This window comes from Ursus americanus, chromosome 3 (genome assembly GCF_024610735.1).
Source record: "Ursus americanus isolate L20-20 chromosome 3, mUrsAme1.1.p, whole genome shotgun sequence".
Lineage (NCBI taxonomy): Eukaryota > Metazoa > Chordata > Mammalia > Carnivora > Ursidae > Ursus > Ursus americanus.
In genome coordinates, this window is record NC_142129.1 from 33,210,058 (window position 1) to 33,235,844 (window position 25,787).

A 25,787-nucleotide genomic window follows, 5' to 3' on the forward strand; every position below is an offset into this window, starting at 1 on the left:
GTGGGTGACAGAATTTAAGTTCATTGAGAAAAAGACTCTTAAAACTTTTTTGTGTATTTCATAGCATCTAGTTTAGTGCATAGCATATGGATGTTTAAAAATCTGTTGAATGAGGGACACCTGTGTGGATCAGTTGGTTAAGTGTCTGCCTTCGATTCAGGTCATGATCCCAGGGTCCTGGAATCGAGTCCTGCATCTGACTCCCTGCCCAGCAGGGAGCCTGCTTCTCCCTGTGCCTGCCGCTCCCCCTGCCTGTGCTCTCTCTCTCTGACAAAGAAATGAATAAATAAAATAATTTTAAAAATCTGTTGAATGAATACATTTATGAAAAAAATAGATAACAATCACAAAGGACAATTCAATAGATCAGAATTTACTATGTAAACATTTGTGTACACATTTGAGATATAACTAAAGAAATTCTGTCTTCAAGATAATTTACTATATTAACGAGAAACATACATATTCTGCTTTTCACTGGTTAGTTATTGCTGTGGGTCTTTAATAGAAATTAAATTACTAAATCTTAATTACCTTATGAGGATAGTTAGGGAGATGCTAAGAAACTTGACTGAAGTCATTCGGCTAGTAAGGATTGGAACTCAGGTAATCTGATTCACAAAATCTTGCTCTTAGTCATACTACAGTGTTCTGAGTTTTCGTTAAGTCTTCTGATATGTATCATGCCTCTGCAAAGCAGTGGTTATGAAAATCCTTTCATCTGAGTGGCATTAAGGTTTGTGGATAAATTACATACATATACACCTTTATATTTATTTGTATTTATATGGATATGTGTGTATATGTATATATGGATATAAGTGTGTGTGTGTGTATACACAGGATGAATATATTTCAATGCTCAACCAATTCAAATTAAATGCTAACCCTGGCTTGCCACAGTATCAATGGCCCGTTCTACTTGCCTTTATTTTATTCCTTGGATTAACTGAGTTTGTCCCAGAAAGTCACTTAAAAATAATCTATATATAGCAATCTCTGCCTTTACAAATGAATGCAGATAATTCATTAGGCAATTAATTATTAACTTTGTCCTGAAGGAATAAGGTTAGAATAAATTTTTTTTGTGGAAAGGGAAATATGGCAGCAACAAGTCTAAAATGATGAGACATAACTCTGACAGGTGATAATACATAAGAATAATTCAGGAGTGCCCTATTTGATTCTTGGGAAACTGGGGGTAAACTTGGGGGTCGGTGGCCACGCTGGCCAATGCCTGGGTAAGAAAGGTAGGAGATACTTGAGTCTTAACCTACTTTAGAATATTGCTTGGGATTGACCTCATTTGGGAAAATTAATCTGAAGAACCCAAAGACCTATCTAGAATATTCTAAAATTACTTATGATCTCCCACTATATGTTATTTTAGTTTCTTTGAGGAAAAAAAATTTGAAAAGCAGATGGAAGAATTGTTTGGCATCCATCCAGGCCATCTGGTTTAGCCACAGAGACACATCTACTAGGACAATTTACTCATAATAACAGAAGGATATAGCTAAACAGGATAGAAGACTGGAATTCCTCTTCATCATCAAAGATGTGCCCAGAATATTTGAAGAACTGCCATTGTCATTCTATCTTCCCAGAAAAGAAACTTGTAAATACAGATCATTTGAGGGCTGACAATGGCTATGTGTCTACCAAAGCCAGTTGGTTCGATGAAAAAAATAAGTCCATCATTGTAATTTTCCTGTAGAGAGCACTAACAGACCTTTTATACTCTTCAACTCCTTTTTAGAGCATCACCCTGTCATGGTCATTGTGGTGTTATGTGTCTTTGATTGTGTACTAATGAACCTTATCAAGTTTTCTGGGAGCCCATATGCAGATGGTCTTTTGTGCTTCTAGCAATTGGGTTATGTATGACCTGTCAGAATATGTTCTAACTGTTATGACCCACTCTGAGAGCGTACAAATGCTTTCTCCAGAATGACAGAGATTCTACAACCTCAGATTTCTTATTTTATCCAAAAACATATCTTGTGTAAAAGAAGCCAGTAAATACCACGAGGAACGACATTTCCATATATGTGTTTTCTAAAACTTTATCCCCAATTACAAATAATAATACCTGTATGGGGTACATAATTCCAATGATATAATCCAGTCTTAGTGTTTTACTGCCATTCATAAACTGCTTCAGCAGAACTACTTGTGATTTACAGCATCAATAGAACCCTTTAAATTACATCCTATATTATGTCGTAGGGCATGTATTGCCCTATGGTCTCACACGCAATGTCAGAGACGGAACAAGAAGTGGAGAATTGTGATTTCACTGTAAATCAAAAGCTAAGTGTTGTTTATGAGCACTGGGGTTTTAGAACATGATATCATTTCACTTTTTTTTTTCTTATAGCAGTTAACCTAATGTGGGACAAAAACCTAATTCAATCAACAATCATTTATACTTTAATGTCTTTGGCATCTATAAGTAAAGGTAAATACTAACCATATAATTAATTCTCCTAAAATTACTTTGTTATTTTAAAAATTGGCTGGATTTTTACTGTATGAATGGAAAGAATATCGAAAGGGGTGCATGCTTATCCCAGTGCTTAGGTATATATTATTAGACAGTCTACAAACATTTGTTGACTTTTCCATTAGTTATAAAAAAATGAAATTTACAAATTAAATTGATTTATTAATTTGTATGTAACTGATAATATAAAATGATGAACGTTGCACTTGAGAACCCATCTACAGATACCAATAAGTTTTTTTTTTTTAATTTAGATGATATGTTTTAACGACCGAAGTCTCAGTCTACCAAACACAAAAGTTGGATTCAGAGGAGACACTAAATTCATTTCATGGCCTAAATACTTGAAGTTTCATATCATCTTTAGTGATTTATTTTAAGACTTATGATGACAACTGTGATTTTTCAAAGCACTTTAGGGTAGTTTGACTTTGAATTTTTGCAGAAAATATGTCTTTTGACCTCAGATTTCCCCACAAAATCTGAGCCTAGTAATAAGTAGTTAGAGATAAAAGCAGTAACAATTTGTGATTAAAATGCAAGCATTTCATCTGAGCATAACCAGATTCACTTACCTGGGAGTAAAATAGTGTAAGAGGCAGACAAAATCTAGGTGAAAAGGCAGAAAAACAAACAAACAAACACACTTTTCAACTTACAACCATTACTTACCCTTGCACATACATGGGGAGGTATGCCTGCTTCCAAATGAATACATCTTGTCTCTTCCATTTGTGATTTGATGTCTCCAAATCCTGTTTAAACCATGAGCAGCAACTCCGAAATTCTGTCAACAAGAGATAAGTATACAGATCAACAAGAGTCACTTAAAAAAATAGATTCTCAAGCCCGTTTGGATTCAGTTAATCTCTAAAGAGGCTGGTTTAGAAATCAAAGAAGTGGATGAGGTTATTTCTACATTCTGTGTGTCTAATATTTACCTGCAGGCATATATGAAATAATTCTTAAATAACTGTGGCTACTTAAAATTTACAGAATTGAACCTATGCAGGGAGTAGTTGATCTTAAACTGACACAAACCAGATAGTGTCTTAATGTTACTCTAAGGAATTTTAAACTGACTCTGTTAAAGCTGAGGTTATTTGCCTTGGGGATGCCTAATGGAAGGGTTATTATAACACTGTCCACAAATAGGGGCCTTGAGAGAGTCAGGCCACAGCACTCCACTGACAGCTAATACATTGGACCATTGCCCTGTCACAGGGATCTCCAAGGCCAAAGGTCGTATCTCTTCCTTAATATTTAAATAAAGATACTCGACAAAAGCAAAAAACACCTTATTGCCAGTGATGGCTGCTCAATGTATAAGAACCTTTACAAAGTCATGCTAATTCTCGGCCTTCTTAGAATGCATGGTAACCTTTCATAAATCCATCTTTTCCAGATGTCCTTGGAAATGACAGTTATAAAACTACAAATGATTTGTAATGCAAAATGGGACTGACAGACTTGAAGATTAGGGCTCCGTGTACTAAAATGACTAAGATTATAGCTAACAAAAGGCATAAAATGCATCGATAACTAGCTGCTGAAGGAGCTCAAGATTATTTTAAACATCCTTAGTAAATGCTAGAGAAAAACAAAAAGGAAAACTTGCGCTTTTAATGTTAGAAGGAGCAGTTTACTTCATGAAAATAAAGGAACATAGTTCTGTGCGGGTCAGCGGGGAGACAGCAAACCAGCTACACTTTTTTTTTTTTTTTTCTAGGCAGTAGAATTTTTTTTCTCTTATGTCACCTTTTAACTTGTAAACATATGAACTTGATTTTTAAAATCTTTCAGGAATATTGTACTAGTTGAACTTCATTATATATTCTCTTTTCCTTAACTTTTAAAAAACGAGTCAACCAAATGCTTATCCCTTTAACATATCTACGATGAATCACAAATTAAAACCTAATGAAAAACAATTTTCATACTTCATCTTTACTGTTGAGATGACTTCCATTAACAGGATAAGTTGGGGCTCTGTATTTAAGCCACACATATCAATGGATGTTTTCAATTGCCTGTTTTCAGGGAAACTGAAAGTCAGGAAATAATTTGAAGCAAAACTAAAATGCTGTAATCTGAGCTTTTGAAAAATATTTGAGGAAATGACTAAATACTACTTTTTTGTATAATTTTGAATAACCTACATGATAAGCCACCTGCCCTGTTGTACTTTCAAATATCAAGCGTAAAGTCTGCCTCCAAAATCATCAGGACAGTATTAGGAGCTTGGACCCAACATGACCTCCGACCTTCTGCTGGAGAGGAAGCTCACAGCCGACCCATTTTCAATATTTTGGTTCTGTGTGATTCTTATCCCTCTTACCTCCATACTTGAATTTAATTCCTTCCACATTATTCTCACTTCTCTTCGTAATGGCTGTTCAATGAAAATGAGACCAGGTCCATGGCTGTGATTCTGCTAAGGGAGGGGAGAAAAAAACAACTTAAAAATCAGTTGAAACCTTCAGAATTCAGTCTTTTATTTGCATTCAGAGAGCTTGAAAGTGAGCAACAGCCTTCCAGTATTTAGTGACCTAGAACTAGAATTCTAGTGAAGACATTTTTGTAGAGGAGCTAATATATCTTTGAAACAGGAAATAATACATTTTCAAGGAATCTGTGTTTCTCTATGAATAGTTGCATTCATTAGTCAAATTTACTCAAAGTAGTAAGTTCATTTCTAAACATTTCTGGAAACCGTATGTGTGCTAAGTTTAGTTAACTATAAAATAGATTTGACCAAAGCATGGAGAAAGGATATTTCCTTTTCTTGCTTATTTTTCCAGTGCCATAAAATACGCTATCATGTTTACAGTATGTCAGAGTGATGTCATACGCAGAACACTAAAACAGATGATGTTTTCAGTATGCGGATGAAAAAAAAAACTCTCAGAGCTCACTAGGAGCCCTAAAACCAAAACATTATATTGACACTAAGAGGACTGTACTGGGGAGGCTAGGCCCCTGTGAAAACCAAGGCATGCATTAACCCATCACATGGTCGACTTATTCTCCTTTCTCACCCAGTCCATCTTATGAAATGATTAGGTTGTTGGGTGGAAAAAGCAATGCACTGTGGGGTCCAGCTACGGAGTCAAGAAAACGGGCCTCTTCTAGATATTTTTGAGCATCAGACCTGCAATATTAATATCATTCTTTCACTATTAGCTTGACATGTATTTATTCACTGGAGCCAAGAAAACTCACTTTTTTGGCTTCTTTGAGAATTTGACCTGTAATTTTCATTTCACTCATTTATTCATTCACTCATTCATTCACTTATCACTCAACATTTATTGTCTTCCATGTATCAGCAACTCTTCTGGACACTGCAGGGCATGAAGATGAACCATGGAGTATCTCCTTTAAAGTCCTGATAATCACCTTAGTGTTATACCCTCTTCGAATGACTTGACCTTCTTCATCTTCATTTTGACTGTCTCTTCAATATTAACTGATGCATTTTCACTGAAAGAAATCAATGCATTTGTCTTTCTTACCTCACTAAGATGTGGATTTCTACAGGGAAAGAGCTAGGCCTCGTCATTTTTAGAACCCCAGGGTCCATGTTCAATTAAAAAAAAAATAGAACAAATGAATGAAAGCACAGAATACACAGCAGCAGAATTATACTTGCTTTGTGATCTTCAGCTAGGTAGTCTTCGTTCTAAGATACTCAAACACTCCTATGACACAATCATCTTCAATACTATTTTATCCCAAATCTTGGTTTGGGAAAATTTAAAAGAAAAAAGCAGAGGGGGAAGCTTATGATTCAAACATGGGCCAGAGGTGCCCCTGCTTACTGTGTGGTTATACTTGAGAATAAAATAGACCCAAAGTCAAGATGAGACCTATGGAACTTTCTACATCTATTACCAACCAAGAAGTGTCATATTTTTAAAAATATTTTGTTTATTTATTTGAGAGCAAGAGAGAGACAGAGATAGCAGGAGAGAGTATGAGAGGGGATGAGAGGAAGAAGGAGGCTCCCTGCTGAGCAGGGAGCCCAATGCAAAGCTCCATCCCAGGACCTTGGGATCATGACCTGAGCCAAAGGCAGATGCTTCACCAACTGAGCCACCCAGGTGCCCCAAGACATGTCATATTGATATTGATGACATTTTACATTGTTTAAATGATTCCCTAATTGATAATTCCTCGTGCAATGTTGATTTGGTTTGATCTACGTTTACCCTAACATGCATATCATATGGTCTGATTGTCTTAAATGATTCTTTATAACATTTTTTAAATACACACAGGATGCCATCATCACCTACCCCCTGCCCTCCCACCACCTCTCTGTTTGCAACACAGAAGACTTTTTTTTTTTTGAGTAACATATTATTCTTTTTTCTCTTTTAAATATAAATCCAGGCTGGCAGGCACAGTGCTATGTGTAGACTGGATTGAATCAAAGCAGCATTCTCCAACTTTTCCTGTGCATAGGAAGTGATACTAACAAGAATCAGATTTTCCTGGACCCGTAACAGAGTAACAGAGGAAACAACTTCTGGCACAGTAATTCTTTGAACTGGAACCATGAGGGCAAGTACTAACGTATCCTTCTATTGCATGCAATGCCTTATGCACAAAAGCGTTTTTTTTGGCTGTTGAAATGGACTGAATCAGATTTGCGGTACTAAATTTTTAAGGGTATGTGAATATTTTGATATATTTTGAAAGATTCTATGTTCACAATTCATCTGGTCAGATGAGGAGTTTCAGTTTTGATTCCATGTAACTTACTCATGGAATGGATTTGAGACAGATGTTTAGGAAGATGTTTTATAAATATTTTCACTTGATCAGAAGAAGCAAGACAACTCGTAATCCAATGATATTAATGCAATTAATACAAGCTTGTATTGTTAGATTATTAGTAGTATTTATTAAGCACTCATAGGATTTGGAATAAGAAGCCTGGAGCCCCTGATCTGCCATTGATTAGCTGAGTGACCTGAAGCAACACAATTAACCTCTGTGAAACTCACTGTAAAAATGGAGCTAATTATACCAACCTCACATGGTTGTTAGGTTCAAAGGATATCACGGAAGTAAATGTGTTTTTCAAACTGTATTGTTACTAAAATTACATAAGTATTTATTACCCTTAGAATATGAGCTGTCTTAGGGCTAGGATCATTTTCATAAAAATTCCTACACTTAACACGAGTTCTGGCACGTAGCAGATGCTCAATAAATGTTGAATGTATACACGAACGAATTGACTCAGGATATTAGAGCTACAAGGATTAATATGATCCCTCTCCTCCTAAAACTTATAATCTAGTAGAGGAGAAAGATGTATGTGCCATATACTCTGACACAATTTAAAATTATACCTGTTCAACCTCAGCAGCGTGAGAGTGATCACCAATTTGGTAATTTCTCCATTCCTTCTTTTTGTGTGGAAACATCTGCAGAACAATATGCAAGAACAAATTCAGGTTCGTGCTGATATATGCTACCTTTGAATTCCTGTGAATTTTACTGTATTAACAAAGAAAAATAAAACCAGAGTTTTTAGTGTTGGAAGGGGTACTTTAGATAACATATCTAGTAAGGAAAATAAGCCCATATTATACAGATGTCCTTTTAGAGATGATAGGTGAACACTCCCATTTCCTATTTCCCTGTATTTGATGTAGGAACAGTGGACTTCCAGAAAATCCATAATAACTGAACTTGGTGATTTTTCATGAGGAAGGGAAAATAAGCCTAATGTTTCACTCTAGTGAAAAAGATGTTGAATTAAAATGTTGGTTATAATAACTTACATCTCAAAGATATTTCCTACCAGAAATATATTTGTTGACAAACCAGAGAAAGCTCTACTTACTTAGTAGGTACTTAAGTAATTCCTGTTGTAAGAATGGACCAGATGACCTTACAGCTCCTTTTTCCCTCTGAAATTCCACGAGGATGAAAAGCCTGGAACGATCAGGGGTTAGCCACTCTAGCCCTCTTTGGTGCACTTGCACCTGGAACGTGAAATCACTTATAGGCTGGAAGATAGTGTTGAACACTAATTGGCCACAGCTGCTCTGTTGGCAAAGGGAAGGAAACACCACAGGTCAGTTCAAAGTTGGGCTTAGTCTCACCCATAATTTACTTCAGTCTGTGTGGCTATAGTCAGGTCTCAAAACAATGAATGCAGGATTGAAGCTAGGGGGATTTCAAGTATGCTCATCAATTCTGTTAAGCAGAATTCTTCTAATGGTATCCTACAGATACTGTCTTCATTTTCCCATGCATAATGTTCCTTTTTACTTCTTTAAAGCATTTTATCTTTATAGCAACATTTGGTTGGGGAAATAGTGATACGTACCTGTTGCACGTAGAGAAAACAAAGCACAACAGAGTTAGGGACCTTCTAAGGTGACCTATTTACTGGCAGAGCAGAGACAATAATCCAGTGTTGCCGAAATTAAGAATACTCTCGTCAGTGGAGCACTCACTGGTCCACTGGTGCATGTTTGGTTTTTGCCAGAATGCTTCTTTGTACCAGCACATCTTGTGCCGATTTGGTGGTTCATGCTGTTGGAATGGGAATAAGGGTGAGGATGACATCGAATGGTGAGAAGTGATACATTTTGAATTAATTTGTTGCAGCCTGAAAGAAGAGTATATAAGAACACAGCCCAAACCAAAAGTGAAATTAAAAATAATGCGCACATTTAGTGCAGAAAGGGCTCCTATTCTCTTTCTTCCTCCCTTTCTTTATTTCTTTATTATTTTATCCCCATCATTTGCATGCAAAAGAGAAGCAAAAGGGGCGGTAGTCGATGTATATACATTCATAATTAAGACAGGGGTCTGCAACATACCTAAAATAAGAATGAAATTATACTTGCAGAGTTCTTTCCTCTTGCTAGTGTGTGCGTGTGCGTGCGTGTGTGTGTTTGTTTGTGAATGAGGCCCTAAAGCAAGACGCAAGGTGGTGAGTGGGGTGCGCTGTTCACATTTCAGCCCTTTGGTCAAACCCAATTGTGACTTTTCCACTGAGAATTCTGGCACACTCTGAAGACTTTTGTCTCCATCTTTACTCTGTCTCAAAACATCCTAAGATGTTTATGGAAATTCGTTTTTTGTAGAGCATGAATGGGGAGACCTATGAAGAACAGGAAGAGTGCAAGGAAACCATTTAAGAAGTGCATATGCCTATAGAGACAGGGTTCAACATTGTTAGGGGAAATAGTTACAAACTGAAATGTCCAAGTTTTATTTAAAGAAGACATGACATCCTAAAAATGTGGTTCCTTTTATTTTAAAGAAGAAAGAATCTGAAAGGAAGTCATATAATAAATATGTTGCTTTATGCTTTTCTATCTTTCAAATTTCTCTTTTAGCCATTAGAATGATTTTTAAACACAAACAAAAAAATCTCTCTCAAAACCTCCAAATTTTGATGCTATTTTTCTTTCAAGCTCCATTCTAAACTGGAAACAAAGTCAGGGAAATAACATTTGTGTGACACTCTCTGACAACACCTCCCCCCTCCGTCCGCCCCCCACTACTGATTTTCATTTAGCTGGCTGCCAGCCACCAGCCCAAATTTGAAGAGATTCATGGCCCCCGCTTCCTCGGAATTATGATGTCCTGTTTTATGGGATGTTCAGACTTTGGTAAGAATGGAAAGATAGCTCCTCTTCAGTATTAACTGAGATGTATTAGTATGAGGAATATAAGAGCTGTGAATTACCTGCCTCGAAAACAGGCTCTAAAATTTCATCATCCTGAGGAAAAATTGAAGAGGGCTTATTAAAGACAATAGGCAGAATTAAAGCTGGTGAAGAAAACTAGGGGCTGACACAGAAACTAAAAATAGCCACATGAAATTCTCCTAACCAATTTGGGTGAACATCTGAACAATAATAAAAACTAAAGTTCTATTGTGGTTATTTTTTTTAAAAGGCATATGTAACAATTGTCATTATAGAAGAGAATTTCAGAAATTGTTACTGTACCCAATGGTTTCCACAGCTATAATACTTTTCTTAAAAATTGTGACAGTATTTCAGTGCCAAGTTAAAACTACACCATTGAATTATCAACTTCTTTCACTTTCTCCCTTATTCCTGGGGCACTTTCTTAAATTCTGTAGCTATGGGTCACAGAGTCTAAAGAGGATGCCCCAATTTAAATTAGAAGTTATATTACCACCCAGTTGCTAACCACAGTGAGTAGACCCAGACTTCTCTGGGATTTAATGCTAAATCTCTAATCAGAAAACATACCCTAATTCTTATTTTTATCATTAATATTGTTTAAAGTAGAAAATTTTTGTAAGTAGTCAAATTAGTTATACATCAGAGGCTGAATTAAGTGCAACTGTGTGGAGAACAGAGGAAAAATAGGAGCATTGAATTAGTAGAATGAGATACTCTAATCTAGACGCAACTATTTTCTTCAAATAACTTGTACTTGGGTGCCTCCCTACTCTGCATATGACCGACTTTTGAATTTTTCCTAAAAACTAACTTTCAGTTATTTATTGTTAAAAGTTATGATTTGTGAAAAACTGGAAAATCCCCCAAGCCCCGGCTCGCCCTCCACACATAGCAAAGTGCTTTGATATTTTTTTATAGGTCAAAATATTACCTACAGATAAAATATTAATTCAACAAACAAATAAAGCCATAGTTCCTCTATTCTGCAGTGCCTCCAAATTCTGGTTGCCCACTCCCAAATCTTGTCTTTCTGCATAGATACCTGTAACTTGTTTTTCAAAATCTTAGGTCTAAGAAGTTAAGTCTCCTTCAAGCACTGCATTGACTCCGCTCTGAAAAGTATTATTTGCTCGAGCAGATCGCAGATCCTATGTCTTAAAGAGGAATGCAGTTTGCTCTTGTGGACACTGCCTTGACCAACAGAGGCAAGCTCCGTTTTTTAGATGAAGCATAAACAATAAAACCCTTCTCCAAAGCACTTGCATTTTCTTCCACTAGAGGTCTCTCTCGTAACAGCTTTCCTTTTGTTGGTATCATTAATTATTTTACTCAAAGGAACAATTCTACCTTTTAGATTGGAATGCTGCACTTAACATGTTATGCTAGAGAAAGATATAATACCTCCTTACCTTCTTCTCCCCCTTGATGGGTAGATATTAGGTTGACTGAATGAATCATCTTGGGTATTTTATTACACAACTGGCTACACTTTAGTAAAGAAGTTGGAACTTTCACCTATGCCTCCAAAAGTCTCAAAATTTGACTGGTTAAAACAATATGCTACAGTAAATACGCCTTATCAGTGAGCGCTAAGCAGTCAGGCTTTGAATTCTCCTAGGAACATCTAAGATCTGGTGCCAACTTAGGTCACAAAATCGCAAACCTGAAATCAGTTTACATTCATTACTTCTACTTTGGCAAGGAAAAAAAAATGTTTTCTCATTTGTGTAGGGATAATTTTTGCTGATTCCTTGTATCTTCTTTTTACAGAAAATAAGCTATTAACTTCAAAAAATCCATATTACATTATGGTGGGGTTTTTCTTGTTTTTAAAAGATGTTTTTTGGGGAAATACTAATTAGGAACTATGTTTTTACAAAAAAAAAAAGTCTCCTACCATTAACTAATGCAAAAAGACCAGTAAGTTTCAATAATGTTCAAACAGAAAGAATCTAAAATGAAAACAAGCACTGAAGACTCTCAAGGAAAATTGCATTGAACGAAGTACTATAGAATAAAAAACACACTGACATGAGTCACAAAGCCATTTAAATATTCAGAAAACCCAAAGAGTGTGCAGATTTCCGAGGATGGAAGTAGAAAGACAGTGCTGTGCTCCTGACACAAGAAATTCAATGGGAAGATGTGAAATGTGAAGAAGCAAAGGAGCGCCTAGCAAATCAATTTTAGTGTTAGACTGAAGGTAGAGTATGTCTGCGTGAACGGATACAGTGGCTAAGCACAGAGCAATACTGTATAATGAAAAAGGGCGCAAGGAAATTTGACAAGCTGCAAAATGTACCACCACCTGGCCAGGAGAACACAGACCTGTCAGACAACAGTTTTGAGAATCAGAAACTGTACAATAACAGAAGCAGAAAATAGATAATGCATTATTTACATTATTGAAATTTTATTCTGCTACCCAAAGGGTTTGCTCAATACCTCTTCCTCCAACTGTAATTTATTAAGCAGTTAAGTACCTGCTCTCTTTCAACACCAGTTCAAACATACCCGTGTATCTGGTGACAGAGGCTAAATCCACACCTGCAGCGTCTTCCACTGTAACTGAATTACTGGTCGGGTAACAACAACAACAACCCATCCATGGAATTAAATACGGACTGGCACATTTTTAAACTCGAGCGACTAGATGAAGCAGACATTGTGACAAACTTTTGGGACCCCTGCGTGAGTGACCTGCACCCCCCAGCCGCACCCCCCACTGCCGAGAAAGCACATGCCGGCATCTGGCTGGGCTGTTCAGATCGCAGAAATAACAGCACAGACATGACAGACTCCTGGGATTTTCGTCCAGGAAGGAGTCTGGGAGACCAGTTTTTTCACTTTACAGTTGAAGAGACTGTTCAAGGAGATTAGTAACGACTGCAGGACCCCATACGACTGAGTTATTCTGAGAAAATGGTTGAGAAAGAGACCCAATTGTTGAAAAACAAACAGCAGCTTGGTAGCATCAGACAGTCAAATACACAACAGTGATATATAGATTCTAAAAGCTTTGAGAGTTAAGGGCATGTTAACAGCATATTATTATGGAAAAAACATATTTTTGAATATTAATTGGCTCATTTTAATGGAATGCAAAATAAGCTCTATCTTTAAGAAAGATGATTTTTCAGGATAGGCATTCAGTGCAGGAGTTTTTTTTATCTATCAGAGGACACTATGCCCCTAAAGGTATGTTTCCTTCATGTTTCTGTTCCTAAGTTATGAACTATTATCTCTGGTTTCAGGCTGTTCTTATTATTTTTTATTTAATCTGGAATATTCTAATTAATAAGAGGGTAGATTGACCCAGTCAGCCATACCCAATTGGAGCAACAACAAAATTATCCAAATGAGAGCAATGAATAAAGGTTTTGGTTAAGTGGTAGGTTTTTTTTTTTTTTTCTTTCTTTCTTTCTTTCTAAGGCAGTTTGTTGCTGAAATTAGTCCATAGACAAACTTGTGCATTTCAAAGTACATTTTGGGAAAAAGGAGGGCAAAATGTCATTAAAATACGGAAGGTAAAAATCTCTACAAGTGAAATTAGAGATGAAGGAACAAAGCTGGCTTTTTCCTTGAAAAAAATGTAGTATTGCATCTTTATGATATCTCTTTCCTACATACTTACATGAGCAGGGTAGTTGATAACTACGTTTCTGTGTGTTTATCACCTCACCTTTATTCAGACAAATTATTGATATTCTGATGTTGAGCATATTTTGGGAAAAAAGTATTCTATGCAGTTTCCAAACTTCAAAAAGTCATTACACTTTCTTTCTTAGTAACCCTTTAGGTAAAAAACTAATGTGTTTATTCTATTAGTTACCAGGGAATTATAAAGGAATGCAATACGTTTGAGTCAGATTGGTTCAGACTTGTGTGCAGTCTTAATAACTAGAAGGCTTTACTTTTAATATATTTTGGAGTGAGGGGGAAACAACCTAGAACCCTCAAAAAGTTTTTCTCATTTTTCCCCCCTTTTCATTTGTTCTCCCTTTGTCTTCTAATCCTTTTTCTTAAAAAACCCTTTTCGCCTTCATTCTCCAGTGACATTTTAGAAACTTATTTGCTTAGCTTTTGTTCCCACTTCCACTTTTGGCCCTGGATGCTTTTCCTGAGGTCAGTGAAAACCGTTTGGAAGACAATGTAAATTCGTCTTAGTGATTTTTCTTTTTAAAGGTATGCTTCTTAATTCATATGTATATAAATTCGTTCTTCCCTTTTTTTTTTTTAGTCCACCATGGGAATAGAAGTATTCAGGTATCCCCTCCCAGTATTAAATTATAGATTGTAATAATCCCCAATCAGAGATAAAAATGCCAAGATGATAGGGATCAAGTGTGTTCTCCTTCCACTGAGAAGATTGGGTTTATTGTCTAAGCAAAAGCTGAGCCTTCTCCTTGTGTGGCCAAGCAGGGTGTGGGCACAATTTATGAGACAAACCCTGAAATAGGCTCTTGTTTTCCTTCTGGAAATTTGCATTTTTTTTTCCTCTGACCATTAAGCTTTTAACAAGTGTTTCCCTAGATGGAGTGTTTTACAGCTGGTTGTTAAGGCAAAATAGCACATTACCCTACCTGTGCAACGACTGTTCACCAATTAGATCATGCAGAAGTTTGTGCATGAAAGAGCAACAGGCACTTGGCTTGGGCTCTGACTTGGGTGAACTTAAAAAACAATCGGCTTTTCTTTCTTTAAAGGAGTTTTCCTTAATGGAGAAAGATTATTTCCCTGGAGCAAACGTTCAAACCATGTTGTTGACAGTTCTTTCGTTTTGGCAGATAACTGAAATGGCACAGGAAACACGGAAGGGAATGTCACTGGCTTTATTTTACTTTTAAAAGGGCCTACTTTATTTTCATAGGACTTTGACATATTTATGTGATTGTTTTTCCTTTAAAGTACAAGTGAGTAGCTTTTAAAACGTCTTTGTCAGTAGCCATCTGATAGATCATTTCGATCGGCTTTGTTTACAACAAAATTTTGACATAAATAAATATGAATATTGAACCAGTACAAACGCCTTGAGCAGTCAGCGCCGCGGATCGTACATCAGCTGTCATCATGAGTCGAAACACGTCCACATACTGAGTAGCATGTTATGGTATGCCTAATCAGAACAGCATGTCATCTGTGAGTGTTAGGAGGACTTGCCAGGCCAGAATTATTTACAAGTTGCATTTGGTGTCCTAGAAAGTTGTATAAATGAAGAAAAAGGTATTTGAAAAAAAAAAACTTAAAAAATGGAATGCAACATGTTGGTTTCATACAAGCAAATAATAATTTTTAAAAATTGCAAGCATGGTATGCAGGAGATGTTACCAAATAGCCAGAGAGTTTTATAGCTCAATCCTTTTTTTTTTTTTTTTTTTTTGAGTATACCGGACACACAATGTTCCATTAGTTTCAGGTATCCAACATAGTGATTTGACAAGTTTATACATTGTGCTATGTTCACCACAAGGGTAACTATATAGCTCAATTCTCATAAAAATGTTTTCGTTAAAATTGTTTGTATTATTGTTTCTACCGATCGTCTCTTCCTGGGTCACTGTGGATCTGGCATCAGAGAATCACTTTTTGGTTAGTTGTCTTTTTTCCAGTTTCCAACTCAAAATGCGACAGCATGAGAGGTTGACAAGGGATCTGTGTAAGAGGATCCGCTTGTGGTTGTGTGCTTTGTGCATGTTGAGATAGGCCGTGTTTGTGGAAGGTAAATGGGCATGTGCAATGTCAAGACAGGTAATTGGATTCTTGAAGGAGAAGGAAGGAGACAGTCAAATCTAGGAAGCCCTTGGAATGAGCAAAACTTTATTTTCAAGGACCTCAGATTCCTCTTCTATACCCTTCTTTCAACTTCAAACCCTAAGTGTTCTTATGTTTTCTTTCCCTCCTTACATAATTTTCCCCCGCCCTGCTACTCTTTCCACCTTGTTCTCAAAGCATTTTAATGGCTATTAAACTGGTAAATGAAATGAGACAAAGATGTACCATTCACACTTTAGAAAAATTTTATCTATCTCATGTTCCTAAATTCATACCTCAGATAATTTGCAGACATTAGTCTGGCTTTCATCTCGCTCTGCAGGGTTTTCCTTCAAATAAATATGGTACAAAACTAGACCTCTATTTGAGTAATTGGATTCCAAGTTTCTTAAATAATCAATAATAATGATAAGTTGTATAGTATCTGTCAATGCAACTTTGAACGAAAAGAGCTAATCACTGATAAATAAGTAATAATTTCATAATTAGAGTTCAAGTCACTTTTTCTTCTATTAATGATTATAGGTAGTTGACATACTTAGGTACCAAAATGTTATATTTTGAGTATCTTTTTTTCTTAGAAGAAAAGATTTTTACTTGTGATAGATTTACACTGAGTCACTATTTACTGTTTTTTACCTCGTGATAAATTGTGAACACACAAGAAACAGCTAGATGGAAGAGATGGGGATCAGGACATTTTGTGGTAAAATACTTAATTGGTTTTTTATCATATGAATATGAGGTTTTCTTTTTAGTTTAATAACTTACCTAAAATAGTTTTTCCTTTAAAAAAGACTTACTATTTTCTCAGTCCCACACTACTTATCACCTAAAAAAATGTCAGTAAATAAGTCTATGTGAACTTTAAGATCTTTGGCTATTAGCCCTTTCTTAACTTTCTGATATTTCAATCTGTTAAAACCTAAAATATTAGTGCTTTTTATGTTCATAAGGGTAAAAGACTCCAAAGATTTTCATGTAATTTTTAAAGAAAGCCTTAAAATCTGTACTTGTAGAGGAAAAAAAGCAGAAATAGATCTCTTTCCTGCCCAGTAGGGATGTTAATTTATAGAAGTGAGGGCAACAATACTGGATAGTGATGTTCTTTGTAGGAAATTACTAAGAAACTGCTATATCTATATGATACTTGATGATATCAGTAAAAAAAAAAAAAAACAGGGGAGCTTGATAATTAGAAATTTTAAGATGTAAGGCATTACATAGGAAATAATCTGGATTTGGAAATGCTGTTGATTTGGTTTTATTTTATCTAAATGCTTACTTTTGTATATACTGTACATTGACCATAATATTTCAGTCTGTTATAGTGAAAATGGATGTATGTTCTCAAACAGCTCCTTATTTTTTGCCATGAAAGTGGCTGAGATTTAAATTTTTATAATAAACAAGGGACAATACATAAAGGCACAAATGTATAGTAACAGTTATATATTTTTAAAACTCAATGTGTTCATTCCATAGGAAAGTTACTATATCAGTTCTTGTTTTCAAGTATTTCTAGTAATCCACAGTTTTGCTTATAATAGGTGCTGATCCTAGGAAACATAGAGGAAAAATTATTTTGAAAATAAATGGCCATTTTCCAGAAAATATGTGATATCTATGAAACCAGAAATTTTGTGACTTATTTAAAGATGTAAGGAACTTAAAAACATAAACCTTTCAAATAAAAGGAAATTACAAAATATATAGTCCACATTGCAATAAATAAGAGCAAATGAAAAATGACTATACCAATATTAGTTATTCCATTTGGAGATGGGCATATTTCTTGTCACAGTCTGTTCCACAAGCATTTTTCTAGTGGTCACTGAGATTGTGAATCAGATCTAATTGGTCCTTCTTAACCATGTTAACACTGAGGCTTTTCAAGTACTCAGGCAGAATTAGTACTATTATAATAAGAGAATTATTTTGAATGCTATGTAGGGAAAAAGTTTTTCATGTAGAAAAAAAAAAAAAAAGAATCAGTTGCCATAATAGGTAAACAATGTATTGTCTGGTGCTGTGCTTTAATGTGTCATTAAGTATGGAAGTCTAACGACATTCCTAACACTGTGGGGGCGGGGGGTGGAAAGCCATGACATGGGCCTCTGGAATATAAGGGCTCACCTGGAGCTGGAGAGGCTTTGCAGCCTTGCACAAGGAGTCAGGTAACTTACAAAACAGTCCTGGGCAGGGAACCAAGTACGTGGCACCAACTCTGGGGGCGTAGCAGGGCTGCTGTGCATGCAGCCGTCTGGACTCTGGAATCTTAGAGAATGAGGATAATGTTGGAGAAGAGGGGGGAACGTCTTTAGGAGAAACCCATTGGGAGAGCGATATGCAAAAGATTGGAATATTTGTTGTTGTTCATTGTCACTGGTAATGCATTTACCGCTATGTTTAAAAAATTCAGCGTCCTGCTATATCAAGTATTTCTCATTGCTCACTGAAGTAGCATCCTTCCCAGTCAGGTAAACATATCAAAGCTGATGATGTCTGTTGTGGTAAGAGCTTACCACAGTAATTTTAATTTTGAAATTTGTCTACTGAACCACTCAGTGATAACTATATAATTACTAATAATTCTGAAGGCTGACAAATTAAATACGGAAAACAAGTAAGTGGGTGAAATTTTATTTGAAAATATACCTTAGATGAATTTTCATTTTGAGACACATGTTTTGGTGTTGCATAAGCACAGATTAGACATAGTGTGTGAGTTATAAACTTAACTTAGGGGGCACTTGGGTGGCGCAGTCCATTAAGCATCTGACTCTTGGTTTCTGCTCAGGTCATAATCTCAGGGTCGTGAAATTGAGCCCTGCGTTGGGCTCTGTGCTCAGTACAGTATCTGCTTTAGTTTCTCTTTCCCTCTCCCTCTGACCCTCCCGCTCATGTGCTCTCTCTCTGAAATAAATAAATCTTTTGAAAAAACTTAGTTTATCGTATATTAGTATTATGCAAGATTTAGCCTAGGTGCTGTCTTAGCTGCAATAAAACTTACTTTCACCTTGTATTTGAAATATAATGTATAGTTACTAAAGAGTTTTTCAAGAAAACTATGATTCTCAAAATAATCATGGTCATGTGCATATCTAATAGGTCTCATTTTATAAACAGGGAAATCAAGGCTCAGAGAGATGAAATGACATTTCCAAGGCTAAATTGCTATTTAAAAAATAGAACTAGGGTTAGACATTTGGATATCTTGGACCAGTACTCTTTTCTGTCACCAATAGTGCCTCTTACATCAGAAGGTATATTTGAATTGCCTACCGTCACCTTCATTTAAATATACATATACTTAAAATTAAGTCATTAAAAATAATTGAACTCTGTACTTTTAGGGAAAGAGGGAATAGGAAATGTATTGGCACCTAGCAGGGGGTTGTCCCAAGTGAAAGAGCCAGGAGGTACTCTGTCAGAAACTCCAGAAAGTATATGTAAAATTTGTCACTGGAAAAACACCACTAGATTCAGATAGTATCTTTATCACTTCTAGTCCAGAATTCACTCATAGGAAACAAAAAAATGAAAGAGAAAAATAAAAGGCATCCACCTAAATGCCTATAAGAGAGGCTGTGTTACTCTGAAAAAAAAATACACATTTGATTCTTTCAGAGGGATGCTGTTCAACGTTTGTACAACACACTTAATAATGTATCCAAAAAGAGAGTTGCCTCAGTGCTTATTTAGAAGTATTCATTAAAATGCTTGAGATTTCAAAAATGACTTGATAAAAATTTCAAAGTATTCTTCAGAACTTTACATGAATGCTAAAAACTAAAGAATGCTTAAACTTTAGAATACAAAAAATTACCCTAATGGTGATTGGTCTTCAATGTTTTTTTTAGAGATCCTGAGTTTCTATTATACTATTTGCCTTGTCTAAAAAAATATGGTGAGGTTTTGGTTTCCATGGTGACACAACTCTTTCATACATATTTATCATCGAAATGCCAGAAACCCACCCCGTTTTATCAAAGAATGCTACTTTAGCACTTAATAATTGAAGTTAAAGCTGATTTATTTTTTATGTCAGAGTGTTTTAAACAGATCCCTCTATCACTGAAAACTGAGGAGGCATTACAGTCATTTTCTCATAAGCAGTTTATTTCATACATGACTTCTGAAAAATACTTCTGGTTTTTAAAAACTGGAGAAGACTTTGCTTCCTTTTTTCCTTCAGTCAGCACCACAGGGATTCCCAGCTAAGCTTTCAAAATGTTGCAGAACATACATTGCATACAGCACACAACCTTCAATTTCATTAATACAGTGCTCAAAAGGAGAACATGCCCATCTTGCCTTTGCCAATAATCAGAGAGCAATAAAGTTATTACCCATTGCTAAATTAATATTTTGGAAAGTGAAATGCTTAACTTCTCCTCCAGTTACTCTCTTTTTAGAGTTGCCTAATTTTCCTTGAGGTCTAATAGAGATTCCGGTTTTTCTTCTACCAAGGTCCTTTTCCTTAAAAATAGAGCCCCAAATTGAGTATATGCTTATGTCATCTTAAATCGTTCCCCCATTGTTATTATACCATATATTAGCCTCTCCCCTAACAGTGCTCTCATTTTGAAGTCTACGTATCATATTTAACTGATTTTGCATATTAAAACCACCAAGACAGGGAAGAAATATAATTAAAGCAGTTCATTGTTATTCACCGTTTTTTGTTGAAACACAACTACAGCAATATGTTTAAAAACGAAAGAAAACATGATGAGTTAAATAAGTTTCATCCACAAATAAGACCTGCTTAAAAGCCCTTACGGTACATCAAAACAGTATAGATAAAAATGGACTGCGACCTCAAAGAATGGAAGTTGAATGAAAGGTAAAGGTCTAAGTTGTCACTCAAGAAATAAATTGGACATAGAGGTGTTCAAATACTTCTATCCCTTATTAGGGTCCGATGTTCAGTTGTGTTTATTCATCTTCCTAAGAGGAGAGGTAAGGGAGCTTCTGAGGGTGGCACAGTGAAGTGGTTTGGGTCAGGTTCCTCAGCATCACCTTAGGCATTTACCCACAGGAATGCCAGCTCAACTGTCACAACATGTTTTGATTTTTGTTTTATATGAATAAGCCCTCTTTATGACTAAAAATTCAAGGATGAAAGGAAAAAAATTTCAAAATTCTCCTTCTATGAGAGGGTATCTTATACCAATTTAGATTGTTCTCTCATTATCACATTCTTTGGAGAACATTTTCTTCTTGACAAGATGCAGCAGTTCTCTTTTAGGAAAGTAAATTCTTTGGGATGATTACAAATGATGACATTTTTGTGCTGTCCTGTGCACATTCCACTATGGTCCAGAGACATTGCAGCTTCTACCATTATTCCTGATGTTAAGTGAGTAGAATGTGATATTCAGAGAAAACATAGAAGGCATTAAAAAAAAAAAAAGAATGTACCACCTTAGAATCTGTATGTTAAAGCACACTTATTTATTATAAAATAATGTATATTCATTTTATAGAAATCAGAAAAAAACATTAAAGTAAAATAGATGTGATTAAAAAGACCTTGAGATTCTTATAACTTAGAAATAACAGTGATTGACATTTTGACACATTTTATTCCAAATTATCTTATTCATAAGTACAATAACATTAAATGCATTAAATATTCAGTCAAAAGGCAGAAATGGTCAGTCTGGATTAAAAAACAAAAACATCATTTAACTACACGCTATCTCCACAAGACATACTAGCTTCAAAAATACAAATGGGATGAATGTAAAAGGATGAAAATATATATATACCATGCAAACAAAGACCATAGTAGAGCTGAGGTGGCTACCCTAGTATCAGAAAAAATGACTTTAAAAACCAAAATTAATGTTACTAGAGATAAATAGAAGTAATTCATAATGATAAAAGTATCAATCTATCAGGAAGCTATAACAGTTATAAACATATATGCACTGGATGACAGAGCCCCAAATACATGAACCTAAGACTGACAGAATAGAGAGGAAAAAGAGGCAACTTAACAGTAATAGTTGGAGACTTCAGTACCCCTTTTTAAATTACGGATAGAACGGATAGGTAGAAATCAGTAAGAATAGAGTAGACATGAAGAACATTGTCAGTCAACTAGACCTAACAGACATTTATTGAACACTCCATTCAAGTACAGTAAAATACACATTCTTCTCAAGCACACATGGAACATTCTCCATAACGGATCATATGTTAGGTCATACACAAGCCTCAATATATTTAAAAGGATGGCAATCACAAAAGGCATGTTCTTAGAAAGCAATGGAATTAAGTCAGAAATCAATAACATAAGGAAAATTGAGAATTTCACAAATATGTAGAAATTAAGCAACATGCTCCTAAATCATTGATGGGTCAAAGAAGAAATCAAAAGGAAAATTTGAAAACACTTTGAGATGAATGAAATGAAAACATATCTCAAAACATTTGGCATGCAACTAAAGCCATGCTTGGAAGGAAATTTAAAACTGGAAAAGCCTATATTAAAGAAGAAAGATCTCAAATTAAAAAAAAATCTTACCTTCTATCTTAAAAAACAGAAAAAGAAGAACTAAACTCAAAGCAAATAGAAGAAAGGAAAAAACAAACATTAGATATAAATGTAGAATAGAAACAGATAAACAATAGAGGAAATCAATGAAACTAAGCGTTGATTCTTTTAAAAAGATTAACAAAATTGACAAATTCTTGACTAGACTGATGAAGAACAATAGAAGACTCAAATTACTAAAATCAGAAGTGAAAGAGGCATGAGCCATCACTACTGACTTTACAGAAATAAAAAAATAATTATTAAGTAACTGCAGTAAACAAATGTCCTCCAAATTAGGAAAATTAGATAAGATGGATAAATTCCTAAAAAGACACAAACTATTGACTCAAAACTGACTCAAGAAAAATTACAAAAATCTAAATTACTTAAAACAAGCAAATGGGACCAGGTCCAGAGGGCTTTCCTTTTAAATTCTACCAAATACTTAAATAATTAGTTCTAATCATTCACAAACTCTTCTATAAAAATATATAACAGAAGGGCCTTCCCAAATCATTCTGTGAAGACTATATTATTCTGATACCAAAAGAATACATGGGCATAAGACAAAAATAAAACTACTAACCAACATATCTTATGAATATGCATTAAAAAATTAACAACACACTAGCAAATTGAATCCAGCAATATATAAAAAATATTATTTACCGTGACTATGTGGAATTTATCCCAGGAATGCCCAGTTAGTTTAACATCTGGAAATCAATTTATATAATGCATTATTTTAGTAGAATAAAGGGTAAAAGACAAGGCCATCTCACTGGGTGCAGAGTAGAGCATTTAACAAAATCCAACACCCTTTCATGATAAAAACACACAACAAATTAGAAGTGGAAGGGACCTTCCTCAAGACCATCTACAAAAAACCCACAGTTAATGGTTAAAGACAATGCTGTCTGCTTTTCCCACTTCTATTCCACATTGCACTGATGCCTCTAACCAGGACAATTCAGCAAGAAAAAGAATTAAAAAGGGCATCAAGATTGGAAAAGAAGAAGTCATACAATTTCTATTTGCAGATGACATGATCTTGTATAAAAAATCCTAAAGAATACACGCACACACACACACACACACACAAACACACACAAACTATTAAAACAAATGGTAAGTTAAGCAACTTCGTGGAATGTAAGATTAATGTGTAAAATCAATTCTAGTTAAAAAATTAGTAATGAACAATCCAAAAATGAAATTGAGAAAAACCATTCAGTGCTGCCTGGGTGGCTCAGTCGGTTAAGCGTCTTGCCTTGGGCTCAGGTCACGATCCCAGGGTCCTGGAATAGAGCCTCACATCAGGCTCCATGCTCAGCGGGGAGTCTGCTTCTCCCCCTCCCTTTGCTTCTCCCCCTGCTTCTGCTCTTCTGTTCGCTCACTCTCTCTCAGATAAATAAAATCTTTAAAAAAAAGAAAGAAAAAAGAAAACAATTCCATTTAAAATAATATCCATGAGAATACAGTTTTTGGAATAAATCTAACAAAATAGTGTAACACCGATACACAGAAACCTACAAAACATTTTTGGAAGAAAGTAAAGATCTAAAAATTGAAATATACCCCATGTTCATGGAACCAAACATTGACATTGTAGGCAAATAGCTTCCCAAATACATCTACAAATTCAACACAATTTCTATAAAATTCTAGGTGGCCTTTTTTGGTGAAAATTCAGAAGCTAATCTGAAAATTGATATTGAAATGCAGGGGACCTAGAATGGACAAAAAAATCATGAAACAGAAGAATAAAATTAAAGGATTTACACTTCCCAATTTCAAAACTTACTGCAAAGCCACAATAATCAAGACAATATGGAACCTGTCCAAGAATTGACATACAGATCAATGTAATAGGATTGAGAGTCCAGAAATAAACCATGATATTTATGGCCAGTTGATATTTGACAAGGATACCAAGACAATAAAATGGAGAAAAAACAGTCTTTTCAACAAATAGTGCGAGTACATCTGGATATCTACATGCAAAAGTGTAAAGTTGAGGGGCGCCTGGGTGGCACAGTCGTTAAGCGTCTGCCTTCGGCTCAGGGTGTGATACCGGCGTTCTGGGATCGAGCCCCACATCAGGATCCTCTGCTAGGGGCCTGCTTCTTCCTCTCCCACTCCCCCTGCTTTGTTCCCTCTCGCGCTGGCTGTCTCTCTCTGTCAAAATAAATAAATAAAATCTTTAAAAAAAAAAGTGTAAAGTTGAATCTCTTCTTCAAAGCATACACCAAATTGTTTAAACTAGATCATGGACCTAAGTGTAAGAGCTGAAATTATAAAACTCCTAGAAGAAAACATAGGAATAAACCTTTCTGACCTTAGGTTAGGCAGTGGTTTCTTAGATATGATACCTAAAACATAAGTGACGAAAGAAAAATAAACAAATTGGATATCATCAAAATTAAAAACTGCTGCAGATGGTATCATTAAGAGAGTGAGAAGACAGTCCACAGAATGGGAGAATATATCTGCAAATCATATATCTGAAAGGAGACTCGTATCCAAAATGTACAAAATCTGTTAAAACTAAATAATAAAAAAGACAACCCAATTTTAAAATGGGCAAAAGGCCTGAATAGTCATTTCTCCAAAGAAGATGTATATATGACCAATAACCACATGAAAATATGCTTAATCATTAGTTCATTAAAGAAATGCAAATCAAAACTACAATGAGATTCACTTCATACCCACTAGGATGACTATAAAGAAAAAGAAGGAGAGGAAGAGGGAAAGGTACTAAAAGATAGAGAAGGAGAAGAAGAAGAAGAAAGTAGGAAGAAGAGTAGGATGGGGTTAGGAGAAGGGAGAGGAGGAGGAGGAGAAAGAAAACAAGTATTGGCAAGAGTATGAGAACTTGGAACACAGAGTTAGTATATGACCCAGAAATTTTGCTCCTAGGTATAAACCCAACAGAAATGAAACCTATTTCTACATAAAAGCTTGTGCATGAATGTTTACTTGTAATAGCAAAAAGGTGGAAAAACCCAAATATCTATCAATAGATGAATGAACAAATAAAAAGTGGTCTATCCACACAATGGAAGATTATTCAGTGATGGAAAGGAATAAACTGCTGATACATGCTACAACATGGATCAATTGTGAGAATATGATACTAAGTGAAAGAAACCAGACACAAGGGTCACAAATGATATTATTTAATTTATATGAAATGTCCAAAATAGTCAAATTAATAGTGACAGACAGTAATTTAGTGGTTTTTTAGGAGACTTGGAGTAGGGAA

At 35.4% G+C, this 25,787-nt stretch overlaps 1 protein-coding gene across 1 annotated transcript in view; it reads left to right on the plus strand.

The window, feature by feature from the left end:
• TFEC (transcription factor EC) overlaps window positions 1-17,960 on the plus strand; it is a 229,715-nt gene extending 211,755 nt beyond the window's left edge. Inside the window, exon 12 of the transcript XR_015723893.1 lies at window positions 6,902-17,960. The gene's annotated coding sequence lies outside the window, so the exon portion shown is untranslated. The remainder of the gene's footprint in view (window positions 1-6,901) is intronic.
• The last annotated feature ends 7,827 nt before the right edge of the window (window positions 17,961-25,787 follow it).